This window comes from Malaclemys terrapin, chromosome 2 (assembly GCF_027887155.1).
Source record: "Malaclemys terrapin pileata isolate rMalTer1 chromosome 2, rMalTer1.hap1, whole genome shotgun sequence".
NCBI lineage: Eukaryota > Metazoa > Chordata > Testudines > Emydidae > Malaclemys > Malaclemys terrapin.
Window position 1 is genome coordinate 239326895 of NC_071506.1, and position 25065 is coordinate 239351959.

The 25065-nt window shown below is 45.5% G+C and overlaps 2 long non-coding RNA genes across 2 annotated transcripts; both read right to left on the reverse strand.

The window, feature by feature from the left end:
- Nucleotides 1-3739: 3739 nt before the first annotated feature.
- On the reverse strand, nucleotides 3740-7509 carry LOC128832792 (uncharacterized). Its single transcript, XR_008444057.1, has 3 exons — nucleotides 7291-7509; nucleotides 6100-6510; nucleotides 3740-5479 (listed from the first exon to the last, which is right to left on the reverse strand). It is a non-coding gene; the product is annotated as an uncharacterized LOC128832792 (long non-coding RNA).
- A 2855-nt stretch (nucleotides 7510-10364) lies between these two features.
- LOC128832791 (uncharacterized) lies at nucleotides 10365-17274 on the reverse strand. Its single transcript, XR_008444056.1, has 3 exons — nucleotides 16954-17274; nucleotides 12138-12191; nucleotides 10365-11291 (listed from the first exon to the last, which is right to left on the reverse strand). It is a non-coding gene; the product is annotated as an uncharacterized LOC128832791 (long non-coding RNA).
- Nucleotides 17275-25065: the final 7791 nt, after the last annotated feature.

Genomic DNA, 25065 nt, shown 5'->3' on the forward strand with positions numbered 1-25065 from the left:
TTTTAAAGATTTTGTAAAAAAAATAAATAGAATTCTGTTGTGGAAAACTATTTTTGTTGGGTTGGTAAGGAAGACGGTATCTGCTTAAAAGGTAAAAATAACTATTCCTTTTCCCTCTCACTTTTTCCTGAGCGCGCTCACTCTCAAATAGCACAAAACCTTTTAAAGCAGAAGAGTGTTTGAATTATAGAATTCAGAAAGTTCTATAAAGGGCTAAATCACTGGATCTGATTTCTCCCAATTATAAAAGTGACTAATGCTGGAACTCTAAAATCTCTGAAAATAGAGAGGAAAGGGCAGTAGAGAAGGAGGAGAGAGATTAGGCAAAATGGAATGTCAGATGATGGAAAAAGGTGAAAGGGAAGCGAGGAAGAGTAGATGGGTGGAAATTGTCCATTTTCACCTTGCTTTTTCCTATTACCTTTTTCTCCTTCTACTGACAAGTTTTTATTACCATTATTAATTCCCCCCCCCAACAAAACACCCCAACATCTGCCAAAGTGATGCCCATTTATGTACTATTTGCCCCTATTTATTTCACCAGATAAAATCTATTAGCAGAAATGAGGACAAAATTAAAATGCAAATGTTGCTACTAGAGGCTTCCTTAAGAATGCAGGCATTGCTAAACTAGGTCAGACCAATGGTTCATTGAGTCCACTAACCTGTCTTCTCACAGGGACCAGTGCCAGATCCTCCAGAGGAAATGAATAGAACAGGGCAATTTTGAGTGTCATCCCAACAGCTTCTGGCAGTTGGAGGTTTAGGGACACTCAGAACATGGAGTTGCATCCCTGACCATCTTGGCTAATAGCCATTGATGGACCTACCCTCATGAACTCATCTATTTTTTTTTAACCCAGTTATAATTTTGGCCTCTTGGCATCCCCTGACAATGAGTTCCACAGGTTGTCTGTGCATTGTGTTAAGTATTTCTTTATGTATGTTTTAAACCGGCTGCCTATTAAGGTCATTCAGTCACCCCACATGCTTGTGTTACCTGAGGGGGTAAATAATACGCCCCTATTCACTTTCTCCATATCATTCGTGGTTTTATTGACCTCTATCATATTCCCCTTAGTCATCTATTTTCTAAACCGAAAAGTGTCAGTCTTTTTGATCTCTCCTCATATGTAAACTGTTCGATATTCCTAACCATTTTTGTTGCTCTTCTCTGCACCTTTTCCAATTCTAATATAGATGATATTTCAGATGGGGTGACCAGAACTGCATTCAGTATTCAAGGTGTGTGCCTACCTTTCTGTTTTATTATCTATCCATTTCCTAATGGCTCTTAAGATTGTTAACTTTTTTTTTCACTGTGGCTGCACACTGAGTGGATGTTTTTAGAGAAATATCCACAATGACTTCAAGATCTTTCTTGAGTGGTAACAGTTAATTTAGACCCCATCATTTTGTATGTGTGGTTGGGATTGTTTTCCAATGTGGATTATTTTGCACTTTTCAACACTGAATTTCATCTGCATCTGCTATTTTGTCACCCAGTCACCCAGTTTTGTGAGACCCCTTTGTAGCTTTTCACAGTCAACTTTGTACTTAACTATCTTGAGTAATTTTGTATTGTTTGCAAATTTTGCCACCACACTGTTCACCCCCTTTTTCTAGATCATTTATCGATATGTGGAATAGCGCAGGTCCCAGTACAACTCCTTGGGGCAGTGGCAGATTAATAATTTTGCCGCCCCTAGGCCGGGAAATAATTGCCGCCCCGACTCCGCCCTTTTCCCCGCTCCCATTCCAACCCCCACCCCAAAGTCCCCACCCCAATTCCGCCCCCTCCCTTCCCCTATTGGATCCCTTCCCCAAATCCCCACCCCCGGCACCGCCTCTTCCCCCAGCGCGTGGCGTTCCCCCTCCTTCCCTGCCCCGCAAAACAGCTGTTTCATGGCGCAAGCGCTGGGAAGGGAGAGAAACAGGACGCGGCACTGCACTTGCAGAGGAGGTGGAGGTGAGCTGGAGCAGGGGGGCGGGGCGCGGAAGGGAGCTTCCGCCCCTGGAAATTTGCCGCCCTAGGCCTAAGCCTTGTTGGCCTAGGCAATAATACGGTGCTGCCTTGGGGGACTCCATTATTTACTTCTGTCCATTGTGAAAACTGATCTTTTATTTCTACCCTTTGTTTCCTGTCTTTTTAATTAGTTTTTGAACCATGAGAGGATATTCCCTCTTATCCCATGACTGCTTACTTTGCTTAAGAGCCTTTGGTGAGGGACTTGTCAAAGACTTTCTGAAAATGCAAGTATGCTATATCCACTGGATCACTTTTGTCCACGTGTTTGACCCCGCCCCGCCCCCTCAAAGAATTCTAATAGATTGGTGAGGCATGATTTCCCTTTACAAAACCTATGTTGACTCTTCCCCAACATATTGTGTTTATCTATGGTCTGATAATTTTTTGTTCTTTACTATAGTTTCATCCAATTTGCCTGGTACTGAAGTTAGGCTTCCCAGACCATAATTTCCATGATTGTCTCTGGAGCCTCTTTTAAAAATAACTGTTAAGTTAGCTATTCTCCAATCATCTGGTACAGAGTCTGATTTTAAGTGATAGACTACATACCAGAGTTAATTGTATTGCAATTTCATATTTTAGTTCCTTCAGAACTCTTGGGTGAATACAGTGTGGTCCTGGTGACTTATTACTGTTTAATTTATCAATATGTTCCAAAACCTTCTCTACCGATACCTCAGGCAGGGGCAGTTTCTCAGAATTGTCACCTAAAAAGAATGGCTCAAATGTAGGGATCTCCCCCGACATTGTTTACAGTGAAGACCTGATGCAAAAAAATTACTTGCCTTCCCCGAGTGTTCCTTTAGCACCTTGATCATCCAGTGGGCCCACTGACTGACTGGCAAGATTCCTGCTTCTGATGTACTTTAAAAAATTTTGCTCTTAGTTTTTCTGTCTTCAGCTAGTTACCCTTCAAATTCTTTCTTAGCCTGCCTTGTTTTACTTTTACCCTTGACCAGTGGCAGATTAGCCATCGGGCCAATGGGGCCCATGCTCAGGGGCCCCAACCCCGCTCACCCAGCCCTCCTGTGGGGAGCAGGGTCAGGACACAGGGACTTGCCCCTCTCCACCTGCCCCGCTCCTACAAGCCCACGCGCCCTGACCCTGCTCCCTGGCAGGAGCGCTGGGCAGAGCAGGGCAAGCCCCCGTGCCTCAGCAGAAGCGCTGTGCGGAGAGGGGACTGCATGCGGAAGGGGTAGGGAAGAGCCCCCACTTGCTCTGGCCCAGAGCCCCACTGGCCCTTATCTGCCTCTGCCCTTGACATGCCAGAGTTTGTTCTCCTTTCTATTTTTCTCACTAGGATTTGACTTCTGATTGCTATAGGATGCCTTTTTGCCTCTACCACCTCTTTTACTCTGCTTTCTAGCTAGGGTGGCTTGTTCTGTGTTTTTTTGTATTATTATTCTTATTTACTTGGGGGTAGACATTTAGTTTGAGCCTCTATTATGGTGCTTTTAAATAGTCTCTATACAGTTTCCAGGCACTTCAACCTTGTGACTGTTCCTTTTTATTTCTGTTTTAACTAGTTTCCTCATTTTTGTGTAGTTCCCCTTTTTGAAGATAATTGCTACTGTGGTCATTTTCTTTGGCATTTTCCCCCCACAAGGATGTTACATTTTAATACATTATGGTTCCTTGTTCCACAGAGACCTTATTTTCAATCAAAAACAATTCAAGTATTTTAATTATTTCTTTTCAAGAGAAGCAGCTTAGAGGAAAATCAAAACGCATGCAGAAGAGTTTCTTTAAAAATTTGCCTTTCCCCACCTTCCTAAGAAAATGAGATACAAAGATTGAAGTGGGAGTAGTTTGATAGTTTAACAAAACAAATAAACTGATTTTACTGACACTATGTAAGAACATTTGCTCTTTGGTATAGAACTTGTATTCAAAGTATCATATTTAAGCTAGATAAAGTAGTCAAGTGAAAAAACCCTCCAAAAGGTAGCTTTATAACAGGGAGCTTAGGACACGATTGTGGACCCGCCCTGAATTTGGAGGCAGCACCAGCTGACGCTGCTCAGAGAGACTTCAGGTTCTAGCACTAACTTAACCTTTAGTCTCTAGACGCAAATTCCACTAAATGCTAACAACTATGTGTAATGAATAGGGCTCTGTATCTGTCACGGAGGACGTGGAAGTCACTGATTCTGTGACTTTCCACGACTTCCATGACTTCTGCAGTGGCCAGCGTGGCTGACCTCAAGGCTGCCCAAGCAGCTGGTCCCAAGGACAACCACACCAGCTGCTGCTGGAGTGGCTCCGCAGCCAGCCGCACCAGCTGCTGCTTGGTATAACAAGAATAACAAGGCAGGTCCGAGCAGCGGCCTGTGAGGCTGGCCCCAGGGACTGCCTGAGCAGCGGTCCCAGGAGCAGCGGTAGGTGGGCAGCCCCAGGGGCAGCCACTGCTCAGTGGCCCCCGGCAGTTGGTTCCGCTGGCCTTGGTGGCTCCAGCAGCTGGTGCTACCGCATTCTCATCCCCTGGAGCAGTGCCACCCCCACCCCCTAGATAAGATTTAGTCCTGGGTATCTAGTACAAGTCATGAACAGGTCATGGGCCATGAATTTTCATTTATTGCCCATGACCTATCCAAGATTTTTACTCAAAATATCTGTGACTAAATCATAGCCTTGGTAATGAATGATACTCCTCAGCATCCTGAGGAGCAAGATAAATTCCATAGGAAGCTGGGGTTTATTAGTTATTCATTCACTATTTACAGTAGGGTCTTATCCTGCATTTCTTAAGCACCTACAAGTGAAGGATCAGGCCCTAAACGTGTATCTAATATGTACTCACCATTTCTCATTAGCCAAAGGCTGTGTCTATACCCAAAAGTTGTACCATTATGACTATACCAGTGTAATAAGTAATCTACTGTGGATGTAGTTATACCAATATAAATGTGGTTATACTGGTAGAGCTTATTCCTTTATGGTAAGAGGAATAAGCTATAATAATAATGCCTAGCTCTTATAGAGTGGTATAAGGCATCTTTATACTGGTATAACTGCATCCATGCTATAGGTCGTACTGGTATAACTATATAACTTGCAGGTCAGTGTATGTGAAGCTATGCTTGTCCTTCCTGTTCCCTGACATGGAGTGGGAGGGGTAGGGATGATGCCCCAGATGCCACGGGGAATGTTGGGGGCTGGGCGTGAGGTAGTTCTCCATTGACTGTAAAGGGAGGCAAGCCCATGCTTGTTGAACCTATAGGTCCACAAGAGTGTGCAGTATCTGTTTGGGCCAGAGAAGCCACATTTTGTCCTGATGCATCTCCCTCTCCTTTTCCTGATGGGGCTCCTGGGCCTTTCTCCATAGTGTTTGAAATATTCACCCACCAGGCCCTCTGTTCATGGTCCAGTGCAGCACTGGCTTGCAGGATCTCTGAGAGCATATCCTCCCGTGTCCTCTTTTCTCCTCACCGTGATCAGGTCATTCTGAAGCTGTAGAAGGGGGACGTCTTAAGGCAGTGGTCTCCAACCTTTTTCCACGCACAAGATCACTTTTAAAAATGACCCTAGGATCTACCCCGCCCCTTCCCCAAGGCTCCGCCCCACCCACTCCATTCCCCCCTCCTTCTGTTGCTCGCTCTCCCCCACCCTCACTTACAGGGGGTTGGAGTGCGGGAGAGGGTGCAGGTTCTGGGCTGAGGTCGAGGGGTTCGGAGTGTGGGAGGGAGCTCCGGGCTGAGCCTGGGGCAGGGGGTGGGGGGGGCAGGAGTGAGGGGTGCAAGTTCTGGGAGGGTCTTTAGGTGCAGGGCTCATATGGTCACACTGCAACTAATCTCATAGAATCCACTGGACATTTCATGACTTTTTTCTATTTATTAGTGTCATTTATGGTTTATAGATCCAAAATTCTTCAGGGATTGTCACAAGTCAGTGTAACATTCTCAACTGTGGGGTGTGCATTGGTTGAGCCTGGGGCAAGGGGTTGGGGTGCAGGAATGAGGGGTGCAAGCTCTGGGAGGGAGTGTGGGTGCAGAAAGGGGCTCCAGGCTGGGGTATGGGGTTAAGGTGTGGGAGGGGGTGAGAGGTGCAGGCTCCGGCAAGGAGGTGCTTACCACAGATGTCTCCCAGGTGGCAGCGCAGTGGAGCTCAGGCAGACTGCCTGACTGGCCTGGCCCCACGCTGCTCCCAGAAGCGGCTGGCTGCTGGCATGTCTCTGCGGCCCCTGCAGGGGGAGCGGGGCAGCAGGTGTCCGTACACTGCCCCTGTCCCCAGCACTGTCCCTGCAGCTCCCATTGGCTGGGAACCACCTCTCCCCCCCAGGGGCCACAGGGATGTGCCAGCAGACGGCTGCTTCCGGGAACGGCATGGGGCCAGGGCATGCAGGCAGCCTGCCTGAGGCCTGCTGAGCCACCAGACTTTTAGTGGCCTGAAGATTGCGATTGACTGGCAGAGGCTCCAGGATCAACCAGTCGATCATGATCAATGGGTTGGTGACCACTTCCTTAAGGCCACAAAGGCAGCAGCTACAGATAAAACACAGAGGCCTTGTATTTATAGTCACAACAGAAAGAAAGAGTTAAGTTTCAGAACTCCCTTCCTTTGCTCCCCCCAAATTTTAAACAAGATGTGTTTATTGACACTTTAGCTTTGGAGTGTCTCTGCCCAGCACTACTCTCCCATCCCAGCCACGGTGAGTGTGACTTAGCAGGGATGTAGAGGGCAGATGTAGGATTGAAAAGGGAATTGTTCAGCTGAATGAAATGATAACATTTCTAGGGCAATGGCACCGAGTACTGGCAGTATTTTCCACAGGCAGTGGTGATTTAAGCTGATATCTCACTCCTGAAGTGAGATATCAGAAGCACAGAGAGCACAGTTGCAGTTGACATCCCAAAGACTCCCGGCCCATATACCACTAGCTTTGGACTGCAATGGTGCCTGCCAAAGTCATCATGGACTGACATGAGGAGGAAGGCATATTTCTTCCTATGGTGGAGGAAGAAATAAGCCTGCCATCCCTAGAAACCTTTGTGGGAGGATTGCATTAAAGTTTCATTATAATCTCTTTGCAGGATTCAAGGGACATCCCCGTGCACATAAACTGCTCTGCATTCCCCCATTCTCCCTCCCCCCCCCCCCCATTAATCTTATAGGGGAATGAAAAGCAGATAGCTCCACCTCTGTTGTACCGCTACCCCAATATGAGTAAAATAATGAAGTCAATACTTGTGTCCTGCTAAATTGGGGTCGGGCACCATCTGTACATTTAAACATTGTAATGGAAAATGTATTCACACACGTACCTAAGGTTCCTTCCCCTGTATCGGGTTCACTTATGCTCAGCTGTCAGGACTGGCTAGACTGCAGAGGAGTCTCAAACAGGTCCCAGCTTGTGGTGTAGGTGACCCCCAGGTAATGTGTCCCCCATCCTCCTCTTCCTCCTCAATGTTCACAGCAGGGATCTGCGTCTCAGGGTCTGTGGAGGTAACCACTGTATTCTGGGGGGTTATGGAGTAGGGGTGTCTCTCTGCCAAGTGTGACATGCAGCTCCTTGTTAAAGCAGCAGGTCTACGGCTCAGCACCAGATCGACTGTTGGCCTCCCTGGCCTCGTGGTATGCCTGCTGCAGCTCCTTTGCTTTCATGCAGCACTGTTGTGGATCTCTGTTGTACCCCTTCATCTGCATTTCCCCATGCAATCTGCTCTTAGATCTCCATATTTCTACCGTTGCTCCGTAACTCTGCTGGCACAGCCTCTTCTCCCCCCAAGCCCAGGAGATCCAATGCCTTCTGTCAACTCCAGCCAGGAGCACACCCAGAGCATGTAAGCAGCAGGGTCAGCAGGGCAGTGCGCATAATCAGGGAGTGATGCTAGGTGTGCTCACCAAGCTTGGCAATCAGGAAAAGGTATTTCAAAAATACATGGGGTTTTTTTTTTAAGGGGGAGGTGGCTTCCAGTCGCCATGACCCCTGGCCGTGGAGTTCACTAGTGTGACTAGAGCAGTCAGTGTTGGGCATTGTGGGTTAGCTGCTGGAGGATTGTTAAGGTCAACATCAGTCACACAGTGCCTACTCTCACACCGCACCACAGTACATTGACCATGGCTCATTGCTGTTTGGAGAGGTGGTGCGACTTTCATCACAATCACAGGGTGCTTCCATCAGTGGGTGACAAATCTGAGTGTAGATACATGCACAATTAGGTCAACACATGGTGGCTTACATCAACCTACTTTGTAGCGTAGACTAGGTCTTTGCATTAGAAATCTGGGCTCAAAACACCAAGACCCAGATCCCGAACAGTATTTAGGCATCTAACACACTTATTTCAGTGGGAGGTAGGTGCCTCAATGCCTTTGAAGATCTGGGCATTTAACTCAAGAGCCAGTATTTTTCTTTCACTTTTTGCATTCTTTTCACTGAACTTTCTCCTCACTTAGTCTGTCTGTAAAGCACTTGGGATTCCATGACATTCTGCTTTATTAAATTTTCAGCCTAACACAAGCATATCTATTTACAATTAGTGGGGATTTATTCTGCCTGACTGAAGATAAGCTGGCAGAGAGAGGCTCCCATTCTCACCTGTTTGCTGTGCTGTTTTAGTAAAATGTTCAAAATGAAAGAAAATCAAATTAACCCTGAGGCTTTCCTCTCCAACAATAGCTCATGTACAAACCTTAAATATCAACTGTTTGCTTAAACTAATTTACTCTCCAATGTACAATGGATAGGATAATTATCCTTGCAGTAAGTAACCCGACTTTTCTATTTAACCGTTTTGATTGCTATTCCATTAACATTTCCCATCACCAACTTTTAATGGAAGTCATTTGTTACTAAAATACATTTAAGTAAATGACTTATTTTTAGACTTTTCTTTTCAGTACTTTGTATAAACAAAATACGGGACTGGATGACTCAGGAAAATGGTTAAGGGATTTGTAATTCTGGGATGTCATTGCTTCAAATCCAACCCAGAACTGTTGTGATCTAAAGTTACCACCTGACAGCTGTACAATGTCCTAAGTGAAATGCTTTGATAGTCTTGGTTCAGATTGCAGTAAACAGGTGGCCTTGTATCCACAGCCCTGTAACCACCAATACAAAAGGGACTAATTTTCACCCTTGCTGGCAAGTTCAGCACCCATGATTGAATGGGCATGGAAATTAAACTACTGTCATCCCATGGATGTGACCCCTACAAGTTGGGACTATATGAGGAAACTTGCACTATTAGTGCCCATGCTGTAGTGATTCTGCCATCCTTTGGTCATTCTGAGTAACCTTGACTCCCAGCATTTAGGGCAATAGGATTATTCATATAGAATAAATGCTGTGTTATCAGCACCTTACCAAATGGAAAGCTCTAGAAACCAGGGTCGCCCGGGCAGGGGCAAGTGGGGCAATTTGCCCCGGGCCCCACAGGGGCCCCCACGAGTGTTTTTCAGGACCCCTGGAGCGGGGTCCTTCACTCGCTCTGGGGCCCCGGAAAACTCTCATGGGGCCCAGGTCCCCGGAGCTTCTTCCGCTCCGGGTCTTCGGTGGCAATTTGGCGGCAGGGGGTCCTTCCACTCCGGGACTCGCCGTCGAAGTGTCCCGAAGACCCGCGGCGGGGGGTCCTTCTGCACCGGGACCTGCCGCCTAAGTGCTGAGTCTTCGGCGGCGGGGGCCCCCTGCTGCCGAAGACCCCAGTCCCCCTGAATCCTCTGGGCGGCCCTGCTAGAAACTGGCAACTCTGATATCTCTGATTTCTGATCTGGGCGGCGCTCACCTCAGGCGGCTCCCCCCAAGCGGTGACATGTCCCCGATGGAGGAATGGCCATGGAGACTCCGTGTGCTGCCCCCACCCTGAGCGCTGGCTCCACAGCTCCCATTGACTGGGAATCGTGGCCAATAGGAACTGTGGGGGCGGTGCCTGCAGGTAGAGGCAGTGTGCAGAGCTGCCTGGCTGCGCCTCCACCTAGGAGCAGCAGGGACATGTCGCTGCTTGCAGGAATCCCAAGATGAGCGCGCCTGGATCCAGCACCCTGAAACCCCTCCCACACTCCAACCCCCAGCCCTGAGCCCCCTCCCACACCCAAACTCCCTCCCTCCATTGGTAAGTATAACTCTTAGTTAACTGGGATTTTTAACTAACCAACACCCTCCATTCCCCCAACATGCCAGATAAAGCTTTTCCTGTATTCAACTCAGCATGAACAAGGATTGCAGAATCTGGCCCAAAGAGAGGACTTCAGTCTTAAGGCTGTCTGTGATGACCTTTCCCCAGCTACCCAGGGAGCGTAAGGACCCCCAGTAGACCGGTGTCTTATTCCATGCTAGCTGTACAGCCTGCCAAGGATATTAACTGGCACCTCTTTCACAGAGCCATGAGCATGGCTGGCAGGGTTCACAGATGCCCCCAACGCTAGCCCTTTCTGCGGCAAGAGGGAGATCCTGGCACTTATCTATTTGGAGTGCAACAGATTTCAGCCTGTCTTTCAGCTCCTCATGAGCCTCCAGCTGAGGTTCTGGCTGCACTTTTCTCCATATCTTTTCACTTACACATTCCGTCAGTGGCCCCACAAGTTGTGGGATCTCCTTGTCGACCTCCTTCTGCTGTTACCCAAGATGGCCATTCATCACTCCAGGAGCAGGCAGTTCCACAGGAAGGTTCTCGGCAACTATGGGGCCTCCTTCCGTTCCCTGGTTCTCTCTCACATCCAGGCAAAGGTGGGTGGCATCCATTGATTCCTTTGCAAAGTTGTGAGCTGTGTCCAGGGTTCTTCACTCGGTATCCCCCTCTGGTATCCTTGTTTTGAACCTCTGACCTCCGCCACCCACCCACATTTGTTGTTGCCCATCCTGCGTTGTGTCCTAGGTCCTCTGGTCCTTCCTTCACATGAGGGGGCAGACCTTTAGTTCTAGTGGATGCCATCCACTACTTCCTAGATTTCAAATAGGCATGATCCTTCTACTTTGGTATAAACATATATTTTAGACTAGCCATTCCTTGTTTCTCTGTGTATACATCCTTGAGTGTCAGGCCTCGAACATTTACTTCTCCTGGGGTGGAATTCAACAACAACCCTACTCAGAGACCAGGCTCTGGTTTACAGTATCTTGTGTATCATCTGTGCTTGTTGAGTGGGTTCTACTGGGTTTGGATACCTGTGGTTCTTTCCTTCAGGACTCTGTGACCAGTGGTAAATATTGTAACCAGACAGCCTTCTTAAACCAAAGTATTGTTTATTTTACTGGTAGGAATGAAGTAATGCACTCCTGGAATGCACTTATGTACTGTGGTGAAGAGGGTGGTATCAGAACCTGAATAAAACAGAATAGAATTATAATTTTCCACACCAGTTGAAACTTGTATAACTTAACTACCATGATTGGTAGAAATTATCTCGGGTACTATTTAAATAATGAAAAATAATGTTTTTCCTGGCTGTGCCCCTTCTTCTCTGTAGTGTTTCCCAGGTTATAGCACTAATAGGAGCAGGCTGTGAACAGGGCTGAAGGGATATACTCAATGGCATGCTTTGACATTTTTGGTCCCTAGTCAAGCTGATGAGTGACAGTGTTCTAATGTCAGTTCTCGAACACTGTGGTAATCAATATGCTGACGTCTGTGGGACTAGTGTGACGAGGTTTTAAAGAAAGTTAAAAGGACACTTGCAAAGGTGATGTGTTCAGAATGTTAACTACTATATATGGATGTAATACCCGAACTGGGTGTGCTGGAAAGGTAACAATGTCTTGCAAGCCATTTAATACAAGTGCAAATTAGATGATGCTGTAGGAAGCAACATATGTTGTTCTGCCCATGCATACTTCCTAGGTGCACTGGATATTGGGGAGATATCCAAAGGCATGAAAGGCAGTTAGCTAGCTATTCCTACTGCAAATTAATGAAAGTTGGTCACGTGACTCCTGTTTGTGCCTTTGAAAACTGGAGGCTTCAGCTACATTTCAGCATTTTTACAAAAGAGCCTTAAACAACACAGGGAAAGTTAATGGGAGGGGTAGGCAATGGGTGGAAAAGAATGTGCGGGGATTCAGGTTCAGTTAAGGCTGGTGAGTCAGGCTGCCCTTGAGTAAAAAGGTTTAGCCTTTAAGGTTGATAAATAACACATTTGAAAAGCTTTAACTTGCAGGTGGTAAACTTACTTTATCTGGGTGCCTTAACTTTTAACTCGAGCTCAATAGATCCAATTTTTCCAACTGCAGGCCATTAAAGAGAATAAGAAAAAGAGGTTGTAATTTTTCTGTCTTGACTATTTCATGATCTTTTCAGCACATAAAGGTCAGCTACAGTAGGTATCGATAATCACACTCTTTATAACTCCCTTAAAGTTCATCGTTTTAAGTGAACCACTTCACAGGTTACTAAATCAAATCAAATTATTACTCGGCAAGAGTGAATTGGTCCTTTTCCAGTATAATTAGATGTTCTCTGTGAGCCTTCTCTACTCTAAGGCTTTTAGATATTTGGCACAAGATCTGTGTAATTATTGAGGCTACTCTGTACCTCAAACCCCTAGGGTGCCAGTAATGTGCTCAGCATACTATATCTCAGAAGCAAACACTAGGTGCTTCAGAAGGTAGGCCTTGTAGGCACTAGGCCTAGTAGGTCTAGAGAGGCCAATCATCCATTTCTGGAACGGACAGTCCTCTTTTGAGGTGATTTGTTCCCCATCTGGTACTGGGCCATATCAGATAGGGGATGCCATTTTTAAGAACATGCCATTTTGTACCTGCAAGGTCACACCGTTGAGGGCAGGGCAATGAGCTCTTAAAGATGGCCTCACCCCCCCTGTGGTGTGACCTCATGGATACCATGCATGCAGAGCCATGTGGTACGGGTAGGGTCCCCCTGGCAGGGGCAGGCCCACATCATTTAGTAAGTGCAATGCCAGCTTTTTGAAAGCATGTGACTGATTGTTTGTACATTTGTATTCCTTTCCAAATAGCAGGGAACTAAAAATTGTCAATTTTTTTTTCACAATGTATTTTCACACACACTGCCTTCCTCTCATCCCTCCCCCAACAGACATTTTAGTGCAGAAAATCTCACTTCCTTCGTGCTTTTTAAATCTCTTTTCCAAATATAAATTAACCATTGTATATTTGTGAAATACATATACATCCCCACACACACCACAGCATCTATACCTATACATCTAAAAAGCTGCTCATATCTAACTTACAGTAAATTAGAAAAAAATAAAATACTGTTTTTTTGTTTGTTTTTTTTAAACAATGCATTTGGACTGAAATCTTGTATTCTAAATATCATCCTAGTGCAAATTATTTTATGAAGTCTTCAAAAAGGGGAGTTATTTGGTGACGGCTACATTGATCTGTGTCATTTGTCAATGTATTGAAAAAAACTTGTTGAAAATACCAACACAATAAGCCCTCCTGACTGCATGTATGTATAAAGCAATAAAGAATATGAGGAAAATTGCACAAAGGGTCAGTCTTGCATAATAAGACTTTGTGTATCTTGCTAAAACTGAATGCAGTACACACCAAGACAGAACTAGTTCCATAATTAATGCAACCTTTCCCTTATATATGTGCAGTTCTCAGGATCTGAGAATGTTCTGTCAACAATGCTGTTGATGATTTACTCATAATTAGATACCTGTTAGTCATCTGAAACAAAATTACTGGAGTATGAGTGTCAGCAGACAGGTGCACTAGCAAACAACTTTAATGTTAGGGTAGCAACAATTTTCTTGTACTGGTTCTTCATCAGGCCTTTTCATGAACAAACTGCTTCATATGCATATATAACTGCAGTTATTATGGCTGGGCTTGTTGCATTGCATTGAATGATCAAACTCCCACTGGCTTCAACGTGAAAAGGGCCCTGCAGTTGGAGTGAAATTCACCCCTGTTCCAAGGTCCAGGGCAAGGCCTATGCACCACTTATGCCCTATTGTGAGTCTGCTATAATTTGCACTAGGTGAAGCTTCTGCAAGGCTTCCAGCCTGATTGCTCCTGATATTTCTTGTGGTCAAAAGAGATTTGTTTCCAGCCGTGCTTGGCTTGATTGGAACTATTATGCAGATACTTATTGCCACAGTTATTCATGCATTTGTCCACTCAAGATTGGATTTCCTTAATGTGCTCTACATGAGCATGCCCATGAAACCATTCAATTATCAGGAAATTTGATCATTCTAGACAATGCTAGAACTGCTGCTTCTCAGAGTATTGTGCTCTTTAGATTTCTGGCTTTAATGGCTAGAGACCTGGGGCCAGCAACCCTAGTTACTTAATAGGCACACCTGAGCTGGAATGAGATGATTCCCTTATGCAGGAAGCTGGGGTAGAGGGAGGTTATAATCTGGGGGAGGTTCAGGCTCAGTAAGAAAAAAGTAGAGAGGAAGCAGTAGCATAGACAGTGGAAGAGTTCTTGCAGGAGACCCTAGACTAAGGGGTGGGTTTGAACCTAAAAGCTAGAGCCAGAGAGCTGAAGAAGGCTGACTGACAGGGAGAGCACATTCCATAAGAGTAAGAAAAGACTCCAGTCTGGTAGGGCTGAGAGTGGCCTGGCTCAGAGAGCAGATTCTGGGGGGAGAAGAAAAGTCCCAGGGCTGAGTTTTGTTTGGTCTTATATCGATAAAATTAAACGCTGGGAAAAGGGGCAACATTGAACAAAAAAACTTGTCTGGAGTTATTGAAGAAGTTCCTTCAAGGGGGAAACTGAGACAGGTTGCTGCAGAACCACCCCTGGCTGTGGGGAGACAGAGGGTGGGAGGCACCCATCCATTGGCATAGTCCAAAACAAATCCTGGTTTACTACCTCCCTTCCCAAATTCCTCCAGAAAAATATGCCCTAACTCTGCCACTGCTGAAGCATAGTTTGGCCCTGAAAAGCATCTCTCAAGTACCAATCTTCACAGCAATGCTGTACAGAGTAATGGGAGCTCTTGTACACAAAAAACAGTTACCTGCCTTTTCATAACTGCTGTTCTTCAAGGTGTGTTGCACATTTCCATTCCGCTGTAGGTGTGTGTGTGCCTTGTGCACCGTTATTGGAGAACATTTTTCCTCAGCAGTACCCGTCAGGGTGGTTTGAGCACCCTCAGTTGCTGCGCGCTACTGTGTACCAGTATAAGAGGGTCCCTGCGCCCCCACCCCAATTCCGTCTTACCAGATAGACTCTGATAGAGAGGGGAAGAAGGGCAGGTCATGGAAAGGACATGTGCAACACATCTCAAAGAACAACAGTTACGGAAAGGTAGGTAATCATTTTGTTTCTTCAAGTGACCGCACATGTTCATTCCACTGTAGGTGATTCATGAACAGATTAATGTGGAGGTGGGTCCAGAACAGTAATTGAAGAACAATCCATTAAAAACTAGCATAATTCCTGGACTGACTAGAAATTGCATAACGAGCATCAAAAGTGTGAACTGCTGACCAGGTTCTTGCCTTACAAATGTCTTGAATAGGAACGTGCTCTAGGAAAGCTGTAGACACCACTTGCACTCTAGATGAATGAGTTAATACTCTTGGGGGTGGCGTAACATTAGCTCAGCAATAGCACAACCACATGCAAGAGGAAATCCTCTGAGTGGAAACCAGTATACCCTTTACCCCGTACACAACTGCAACAAGTAACTGTGGGGGAGATCAAAATGGTCTGATGAGGTCAATGTAGAAGGCCAATGCTCTCCTCATATCCATTGAATTAAGCTTTCGTGCCTCTGTGTCCGAGTGACGCTTTGGGAAGACATTAGCAAATAAATTGTTGGGTTTATATGGAAACTGGAGACCACCTTTGTCAAGAACTTCGGCTGTAGATATAGGTAAATTTTATCCTTGTGGAAAACCATGTAAGGAGATGCTGAGACCAAGGCTCTTGTTCATCCACTCTCCTTGCTGAGGTTACTGCAGCCAGAAACACCACTTTCTTAGAGAGGCGGGGTAGAGAGCAAGATGTGACAGGTTCAAAGGGGGGCCCCATTCACATGGTTAGCCCAAGGTTGAGATCCAATGGGGGAACTGGCTGTTGAACTGGAGGGTATGATCAGTGCAACCCCATGGGTGGCAGGTGAAACCTAGGCTTGGGGTGGCTAGCCCAGCCCTCGGCCCCTGCCCAGCCCAGCCCAGAGCAGGTGGAGGGTCTGCGACTCTGCGCCAGCTCACCACAGTTGCCCACATGCCTCTCCCCAACCCAGCTCTGGCTGGGGCAGTGGGGCACTTCAGAGCCGCAGTCCAGCCATGGTAAGAGCCACACGGGCAGCAGCAGACCCTCCACCTGTCCTGTATGGGAGGCGTAGTGGGTGAGGACACAGGCTGTGGGCTGCTCTCAGCAGGCCCCCCCACACCGCAGGCAGGCGGAGGGTCCACGTGGCTCTGACAATTGGCCTGGAGACATGCTGGGTATATCATGGAGCCGTGGGGCATGTACCTGGCACAGTTCATCCTCATCGCCTGTCCATTTTGCAGCGTGAGGGAGACCCTGGCGCACCCCTATCTGGAATGTGCCAGGTTGCAGCCCCTATTCCAGCTCCTCCAGAACCTCCTGTTGAGGTTCTGGCTGCACTTTTCCCTACACCTTTTCATATATGCACACCCTATCTGTGGCCCCATGAAGTTGCAAGACCTCCTTGTCAACCTCCTCCGACCCTGTTATTCCTTAGTTGCCCCTCGTCATCAGTCCAGTGGCTCCTCCCACATGGCACTCAAGCCATTCCGACCGGTATTACTGAAGGAAACAGTTCTTTGACAATGGTGCACGAGGCATGCATACACACAGTGGAATAGACGTTTGTAATTACTTGACAAAAAACTATGCTACACTGCTGCTTCCCCTGGCCTCACTGCTCATACACTGCTGATCCTGCTATTTCTTTGTTTCCTCTGCCTCAGCTAGGCTACCTCAGCAGTTCTGAGACAGCTAGCTGAGTCTCTGGAAACAAATCTTCCCACCAGGCTGCTTAAGGTTGACCTCATCACACATCACCTCTGTTTTCTCTGCAGCAGCATTCTTGATCACAGTGGAACTTCTGAGGTTGAAGATGACTGTCCCCCTGTGCACAGTAAACAGTCTTCCGAGCTGAAGATCCATCCTCTAGTGACAGGCTCTTCCTCAAGGTGTATTTGTTGAAGGCACCTTTCTTTCACAGTTGGGTTCTTATGCTTTTTCTTCAAGAGCATTGATAAAAGCCTTGTAGTTTTTCCTCTCCTCCCATTATCTCCAACACTCACCTTGAGACGTTTATAGCTTACCTGATGTCTGGCTACCCTTATCAAAAGATCTAGAAACGTTTTATATGCAGTCATTCATTGTCTATCCCTTTCACCTTTTTAAAATGTAATTTTAAAGGAGTTAAAAACAGGAGACACAAAACATTAGATCAGAATACTGGGGGCAGGGAAGCAAAAGAAAGGGAGTCTCCTGTTTATGACTGGACAGTTGGTATCTACATTACTGAAAGATTATTATAGCACTAGACAGATTTTTTCCATCTGGCTTGTTGTCTCGTGTATTCATGCAGCAGTAAAATGATCCAGCTACTGTACTCTGACTTCTGCGAAATATGAGAAGTGAGGAGGATGTTGTGCAATATCTAATGCAGTTATTTGTGACTTTTCCCCTACTAAACTTCATTCAAATGCACAGTCAAAGGAGCAATGGAAAGTCTTTGTATGTAGTTCCATGCAACCTTTCGCCTACTAAACTTAATTTAGCTGAACTGTGGACTATCTTAAGAACCTGACAAAGTTCTTACCATTGTACGTCAGTACTTTAACTTTATGGGGAGACAGAAAGAAGAGAGTAGAAAGATATGTCCCTCATTAATGATACTTTCTACTTCTATTTTGCTTTCTATCAGAGAATATCAAAGTGCTTCAAAAACATTCTGAAATTAAGTCTCTTGTTACCCTTATAATATCGGGTCAATATTATGTCAATTTCACAAATAGAAACAGTGCCTCAGAGATTAACTGACTTGCCTGTATTTGCACAAGAAGTCAGAGAGTCACAAATAGAACTCTCCTCTCCTGACTCCTAATCCTGTGCTTTAGACAAAAAGGCCATTCCTTCTACTTAGATTCAGGACTTCCTGGTATCCTTGTAGAAAGGGACTATCCTTATTTATGACAGGGATTGATACAGGAGAACAAGAAGCGCTTTTTACTGTGTTGTGGTAGAGAGCAAAGGGATTTTCAATGTTGTGTTAAAGAGCAAAACTGAAGCAAAGCTAAGAACACCATGAGGAAACCCAAGAAAACACTACTGTGACTGAACAATTGAAAGCCTTATAGCTTCCTTTCATAACACCCAGTTGGAGCAGGGATGCAGTAATGTTTCACAAGTATGGTGGCCAGGTGTCTGGTTTTGACCGGAAAGTCCAGTCGAAAAGGGGGCCTTTTGGTGTCTGGTCAGATCTACTGACCAGATACCCAAAGTCTGGTTACTGCAAGCAGGAGAGGAAGAGAGGCAACAAGTCATCACCTGTGCCAGCCCCTACTCAGCCAGGGCCACCTCCTATCTGCATTGGGTGGCTGCAGCTCCCAGCCCTGGCTCTGCAGGCAAGTCCCTCCTGACCTACACAGGGAGGGGGGGAGAGGGGAAACTCAGTGAGTAACTGGGGGAAAGAGGAGCGAACGGGGCAGGGTCTCAGGGGGAAGAGATGGGGCAGGGGTAAGGCCTGGGGGGAAGAGGTGGAGCAGGGGAGGTTCCGGGACTCCTGCAGGAGTGTCCAGTTTTTAAATATTAAAAAGTTGACAACCCTATTCAGAAGAGAAAATTGAAATATTGACAATCAATAGATGTGATGAATCCCACTGTTTAGAATCTGATATTGTGCTTCAGTACTAGGCAGAGTGCAGTTTTCTGATATTATGGATGGTGGACAGGCACTGGTGGGCCATGTAGTGCTGGGGTCAGCAGGGGGCAAAGGAAGAGAGTAAGTAGGGAGCCAAAGCAGGAACAAACACTGTGGTTATGAGAAGTTGCTGAGTCATACTTAAAGTGGGTTCCATTTTAAGTATCTGCAATCCATTCTTTTCCTCCAGATGGGATCTGATTGACAATGAATCCAGCCAAATTCCTAGGTTTGTGGGTACTAATTAATTGCTAGTCCAATATTCATAGGGTGACCAGATAGCGACCGTGAAAAAAACAGGACAGGGGGTGGGAGGTAATAGGTGCCTTTATAAGAAAAAGTCCCAAAAAACAGGACTGTCCCTTTAAAAATGGGACATCTGGTCACCCTAAATATTCAGAATATCCCTAACAATTGCTACCAGAAAATGCCACCAGTAATGTTCACAAGACCACAAAGTTACATTACTCAACACATGCTGTAATGTCCCCAGTTATAAACAGTCATACAAACAGTTACAGTTAGTAAAAATAAACAGTGTTGCAATATTAAGGAGAATATATTTATTTCCAGAAGCAATTATTGGAATAAAGCTCTTTTCATTGTTGGATTATACTTGTGCGTAGCTGGTACTCACCGTAGCCTATTACAGAAGTTTGCCTTTTGGTTTTCAAAAACATCTAGGTCTGTGTGTTCCTGGGGCCTTAGCCCTTTATTAGTTGGGGGAGGGCAGCACTCTTGATATTCTCCCTTCAACAATTATGCTGTACCAGTATACCAAGAGTAAAATAGAACCCATAAGACTTTTTTCACCCACTCACTGCTTAATGGTCAGTGGAATGCAGTGAAAATTACTGGAGTACAAAATGCATTTGAGTGATGATAAAAATATGAACAAAAGGGGCTACACCCTGTAGATTTTTCCTATTTAAAACTCAGTGTGTAATAAAAGACTACTCTTTTTAAGGATATAGATGGTATTTGTATTAAGCAATGGAAGTAGCCAGGCAAATTATAAAAATGCTGTGTGTAGGGGGATTAGAGCTGGAGAATTCAGACAGGGAAACTTCCCACCATAAATAAACTCATTAACAAGCAGGGCTGACTTTAGGGGTACCAAGCAGGGAAATTGCCCAAGGCCCTATGCCACGGGGCGGGGGTGGGGGGTGTTGGGCTTCAGCCCCGCATGGAGGGTCTTGGACTTTGGCTTCAAAAACATTGCAGAAATCCCATGTGTAAACAGATAAGGGAGGCAGGGTGGGGGCCCATTCCTTAGTTTCTGCCCTTGGCCCCAGCAAGTCTAATGCCAGCCCTGTTAACCAGGTTGTAAGCTCAAAACTTGATTTTGAAAGTGGTCACTCTTGAGGACCTTTCCATGTTCTCAATTGATCCCTACCAGGACTGGCTCCAGGGTTTTTGCCACCCCAAGCGGCAGAGAAAAAAAAAAAAAAAAAAAAAAAGAGCCGCGATTGCAATTGCGATCGGCCGCATTCCGGCGGCAGCTCCACCGCGCCGCTTTCTTCTTCGGCGGGAATTCGGCAGCAGGTGCTTCCCTCCAAGAGGGACCCGCCACCAAATTGCTGCCGAACAGTCCGTCGTGCCGCCCCTTCCCCTTGGCCGCCCCAAGCACCGGCTTGATGGGCTGGTGCCGGCCGCCGGCCCTGATCACTACAATCAGCAGGGACATATTTTTTTAAGTGCTTCCTAATTTGAGATGCTTTGTTTTTTATCGTCTGCATGACAGCTATCCATGCCTGGCAGGTAGATTAAATAACATTTAAATGAAATGAAACTCAAAACAACTTTCAATTAAAATACAGTCTGCTGGCAAGAGCATTAGACTAATTTATTTTTAATTTAAGATTAAACCAGTCCTGTTAAATGTCCTTGTTTTTGCTATATAATTTCCACACAGCTACTTCTGTGATAGAATTTCACTTCTGTTAGGTTGAGTGAGTGCAGCAAGGACAGAGTAGGAGAGGGGGATATGGAGAGGTAAAACAAGCAAATTGCAAGTGCACTGCAAGTGGAAGAATAAAAAGGGATAAAAGAAATAAGACCTAGGAAGAGAAAATGTTGGGATAAAGCACCAGAAGAAATTTAAGTACAGAGTGTTTTGTTCTATACGTTAAACTACATTTTCAAATAGTTTGGTTAAGGGCCCTATCCTCCTTTCCATATGAAAATATAAATAATATTGATTAGAGTTATACAGGTGGATGGAGATTACATCTCTTTATAGCATAGTTTTTAGTGGCAGTTGGGCCTGCTGTTAATGACCAACATTTAGGATGTCACCCTGGCTGGAATTATTAGCACCACATTTCAATTGCACTCCTTGTTCATTATGCAGTCTTTTTTTCATTTGCTTTTATTCGAGTGACTTCAGGGCTTGTGAAAATGCCAAATAGTACTGGTGACTGAAGTCCTCTCTCCACAAAGCAGGTAGAGCAGTTTTCCCAGCCCTAGCTGTGACAAGAGGAGACCAGCTGAAGGTGAGAGTGTACCTCAGTCCATCATTCCCTAGCTCCTCTCTAGAGACAAACAAGGATCACAAGGTGAAGGCCACTAGGAACCAAACTACCACAGGGTCAAACAGTTGTCTTTAGACAGTTGGGCCCAGATCCACAAAGTCATTTAGGATCCTAGCTTCCACTGCAATCAGTGGAAGTTAGGAGCCTAAATACTTCTGTGGATCTGGGCTTTGGTCATTATCAACCCAGGACGCCACCTAAGTGACCAGAGGTGAAAAGCTCCAAATCCCATCATCAGTCAGTGTCAGAAACATTGAGTGCACTTAGGATCTGTGCAAAGAACATCCTGATCTCCTCTGTTAATATTCATTCCCAGTACTACATGACAATTACAGCCCAACACAAAGGGAGAAGTTGAATACCTCACCAGCCTCCTATTCCAAGTTAATCCCATACCCACATCCCACAGCATTAGCAGGACAGCTGGAACCTTAAATTACCTACAAAAGGAGGCAAGCCAGCCCTTATAAAGCAACTGCTTCTTCCTTAATCTGCAATGGCCCCAGCTTCTTGGATTTAGCAGTGTAGGAAACAGCCTCGTACAGAAAACTGCCAAATAAGAATGGTTATGCAGGTGGCAAGTGGAATTTACAGCTAATAATTGGTTGAGAATTGCACACTCAATTAGTCTGTGCTGTAGCGTCCTATTATTTTTGGTGCCTTGTTCTCCCCTCCTACATTTTTGATTTTTTTAGACTGTAATTGCTTTGGGTCAAGGGCTGCCATTTATATTAGCATCACCAATCCCAAGTGTTCACAAATTGCAAGATTAAAAAAGAATTAATAGTTTGGAGTCTTTTCTTTAACATCATTCTTTTACAAAAGGTAGATCATGCCAAACCAACCTGATCACCTTCTTTGAGAAGGCAACAGATTTTTTTAGACAAAGGAAACGCAGTGGATCTAATTTACGTCGATTTCAGTAAGGTATTTGATACAGTTCCACATGGGAAATTATTAGCTAAATTGGAAAAGACAGGGATCAATATGAAAATTGAAAGGTGGATAAGGAACTGGTTAAAGGGGAGACAACAATGGGTCGTACTGAAAGGTCAACTGTCAGGCTGGAGGGAGGTTACTAGTGGAGTTCCTCAGGGATCGGTTTTGGGACCAGTCTTATTTAATCTTTTTAGTACTGACCTTGGCACAAAAAGTGGGAATGTGCTAATAAAGTTTGCGGATGACACAAAGCTGGGAGGTATTGCCAATACAGAGAAGGACCAGGATATCATACAGGAAGATCTGGATGACCTTGTAAACTGGAGTAATAGTAATAGGGTGAAATTTAATAGTGAAAAGTGCAAGGTCATGCATTTAGGGATGAATAACAAGAATTTTTTGTTATAAGCTGGGGACGCATCAATTGGAAGTAACAGAGGAGGAGAAGGACCTTGGAGTATTGGTTGATCACAGGATGACTATGAGCCACCAATGTGATATGGCCATGAAAAAAAACTAATGAGGTCTTGGGATGCATCAGACGAGGTATTTCCAGTGGAGATAAGGAGGTGTTAGTACCATTATACAAGGCACTGGTGAGATCTCATCTGCAATACTGTGTGCAGTTCTGGTCACCTTACGTGGTCCGAGGCTGACTGCCCTTCCTCTCCATGGGGTTCTGCTGCAGTCTTCACCGCGAGCCGCTCCACCAGCTGTCCCGCAAGCCACTCCAGTCATCCCTCAAACTGCTCTGCTAGCTGCTCAGCAACATAGCTTCAGGACCCCCCACAGCACTCAGTGATTTCAGCTTGTAGCAGGGGAGCCTCAGTGCTGGTGCACCATTGGCCCAAAGTGAATTCAGCTTAGCAGCCTGTAATTAGACTCCTAATAGAATTAAAGTTAGCTTTAACATTCCAAGAAGGAGCAATTGATGTTTCAGGCCCTCACCATCAGGTACAAATACCTGCCCCCAGCCTCTCCCAATTCACTGGGTTTTGGAACCCATGTCCCTTGTCTAGCGAGTGCTACTTAGTTGATGGTGAGTCCCTTTGTCATAAAACAGTTTCATTGTCCTTGATTCACATAATCAGGGTAACAACACTTTATTCTTCATGCCCCAATAACAGAGAAACTGGAGATCCCACAGCAGCCAAAGTGACCATTTGGGCTCATGCTAGGTGGGGTGGGTGTGCCTATACAAACAAGATCAGCCCCTGAAGTTCTTTTCCACAACTTGCCACAATTCACCACCAGATGTCAGGGTAGAGCTCATCCTGACTCAGTTTACACTGGCTTCAAGACTAAGCTTGATAAATTTATGGAGGGGATGGTATGATGGGATAGCCTAATTTTGGCAATTAATTGATCTTTGACTATTAGCTGTAAATATGCCCATTGGCCTGTGATGGGATCTGAGTTACTACAGAGAATTCTTTCCTGGGCGTCTGGCTGGTGAGTCTTGCCCACATGCTTAGGGTTTAGCTGATCACCATATTTGGGGTTGGGAAGGAATTTTCCTCCTAGGGCAGATTGGCAGAGGCCTGGGGGTTTTTCGCCTTCCTCTGCAGTGTGGGGCACGGGTCACTTGCTGGATGATTCTCTGCTCCTTGAAGTCTTTAAACCACAATTTGAGGACTTCAGTAGCTCAGACATAGGTTAGGGGTTTGATACAGGAATGGGTGGGTAAGAGTCTGTGGCCTGCGTTGTGCAGGAGGTCAGACTAGACGATCATAATGGTTCCTTCTGACCTTAAAGTCTATGATTCTATGTGAGTCTTTAGGAGTCACATTTTCTAAAGCCTCAACCCCATTTTCTCCAATCCCTCAGACAGAGACAAACACCTACAAGATCTCTAGCAAGCATTCTTAAAACTACAATACCCACCAGCTTAAGTGAAAAAACAGATTGACAAAGCCAGAAGAGTATCCGGAAGTCATCTACTACAGGACAGGCCCAACAAAGAAAATAACAGAATGCCACTAGCCATCACCTTCAGCCCCCAACTAAAACCTCTCCAGTGCATCATCAAAGATCTACAACCTCTCCTGAAAGATGATCCCTCACTCTCACAGATCTTGGGAGACAGACCAGTCCTTGCTTATAGACAGCCCCCCAACCTGAAGCAAATACTCACCAGCAACCACACAACAGAAACACTAACCCAGGAACCTATCCTTGCAACAAAGCCCGATGCCAACTCTGTCCACATATCTAATCAAGTGACACCATCATAGGACCTAATCACATCAGCCACGCCATCAGGGGCTCGTTCACCTGCACATCTATCAATGTGATATATGCCATCACATGCCAGCAATGCCCCTCTGCCATGTACATTGGCCAAACCGGACAGTCTCTAGACAAAAGAATAAATGGACACAAATCTGACATCAGGAATCATAACATTCAAAAACCAGTAGGAGAACACTTCAACCTCTCTGGTCACTCAATAACAGACTTAAAGGTGGCAATTTTGCAACAGAAAAGCTTCAAAAACAGACTCCAATGAGAAACTGCTGAACTTGAATTAATATGCAAACTAGATACCATTAATTTAGGCTTGAATAGAGACTGGGAATGGCTGAGTTATTACACAGATTGAATCTATTTCCCCATGTTAAGTATCCTCACACCTCTTGTCAACTGTGTGAAAAGAGTCATCTTGATTATCACTACAAAAGTTTTTTTTCTCCTGCTGATAATAGCTCATCTTAATTAATTAGTCTCTTAGAGTTGGTTTGGCTACTTGCACCTGTTCACGTTCTGTAT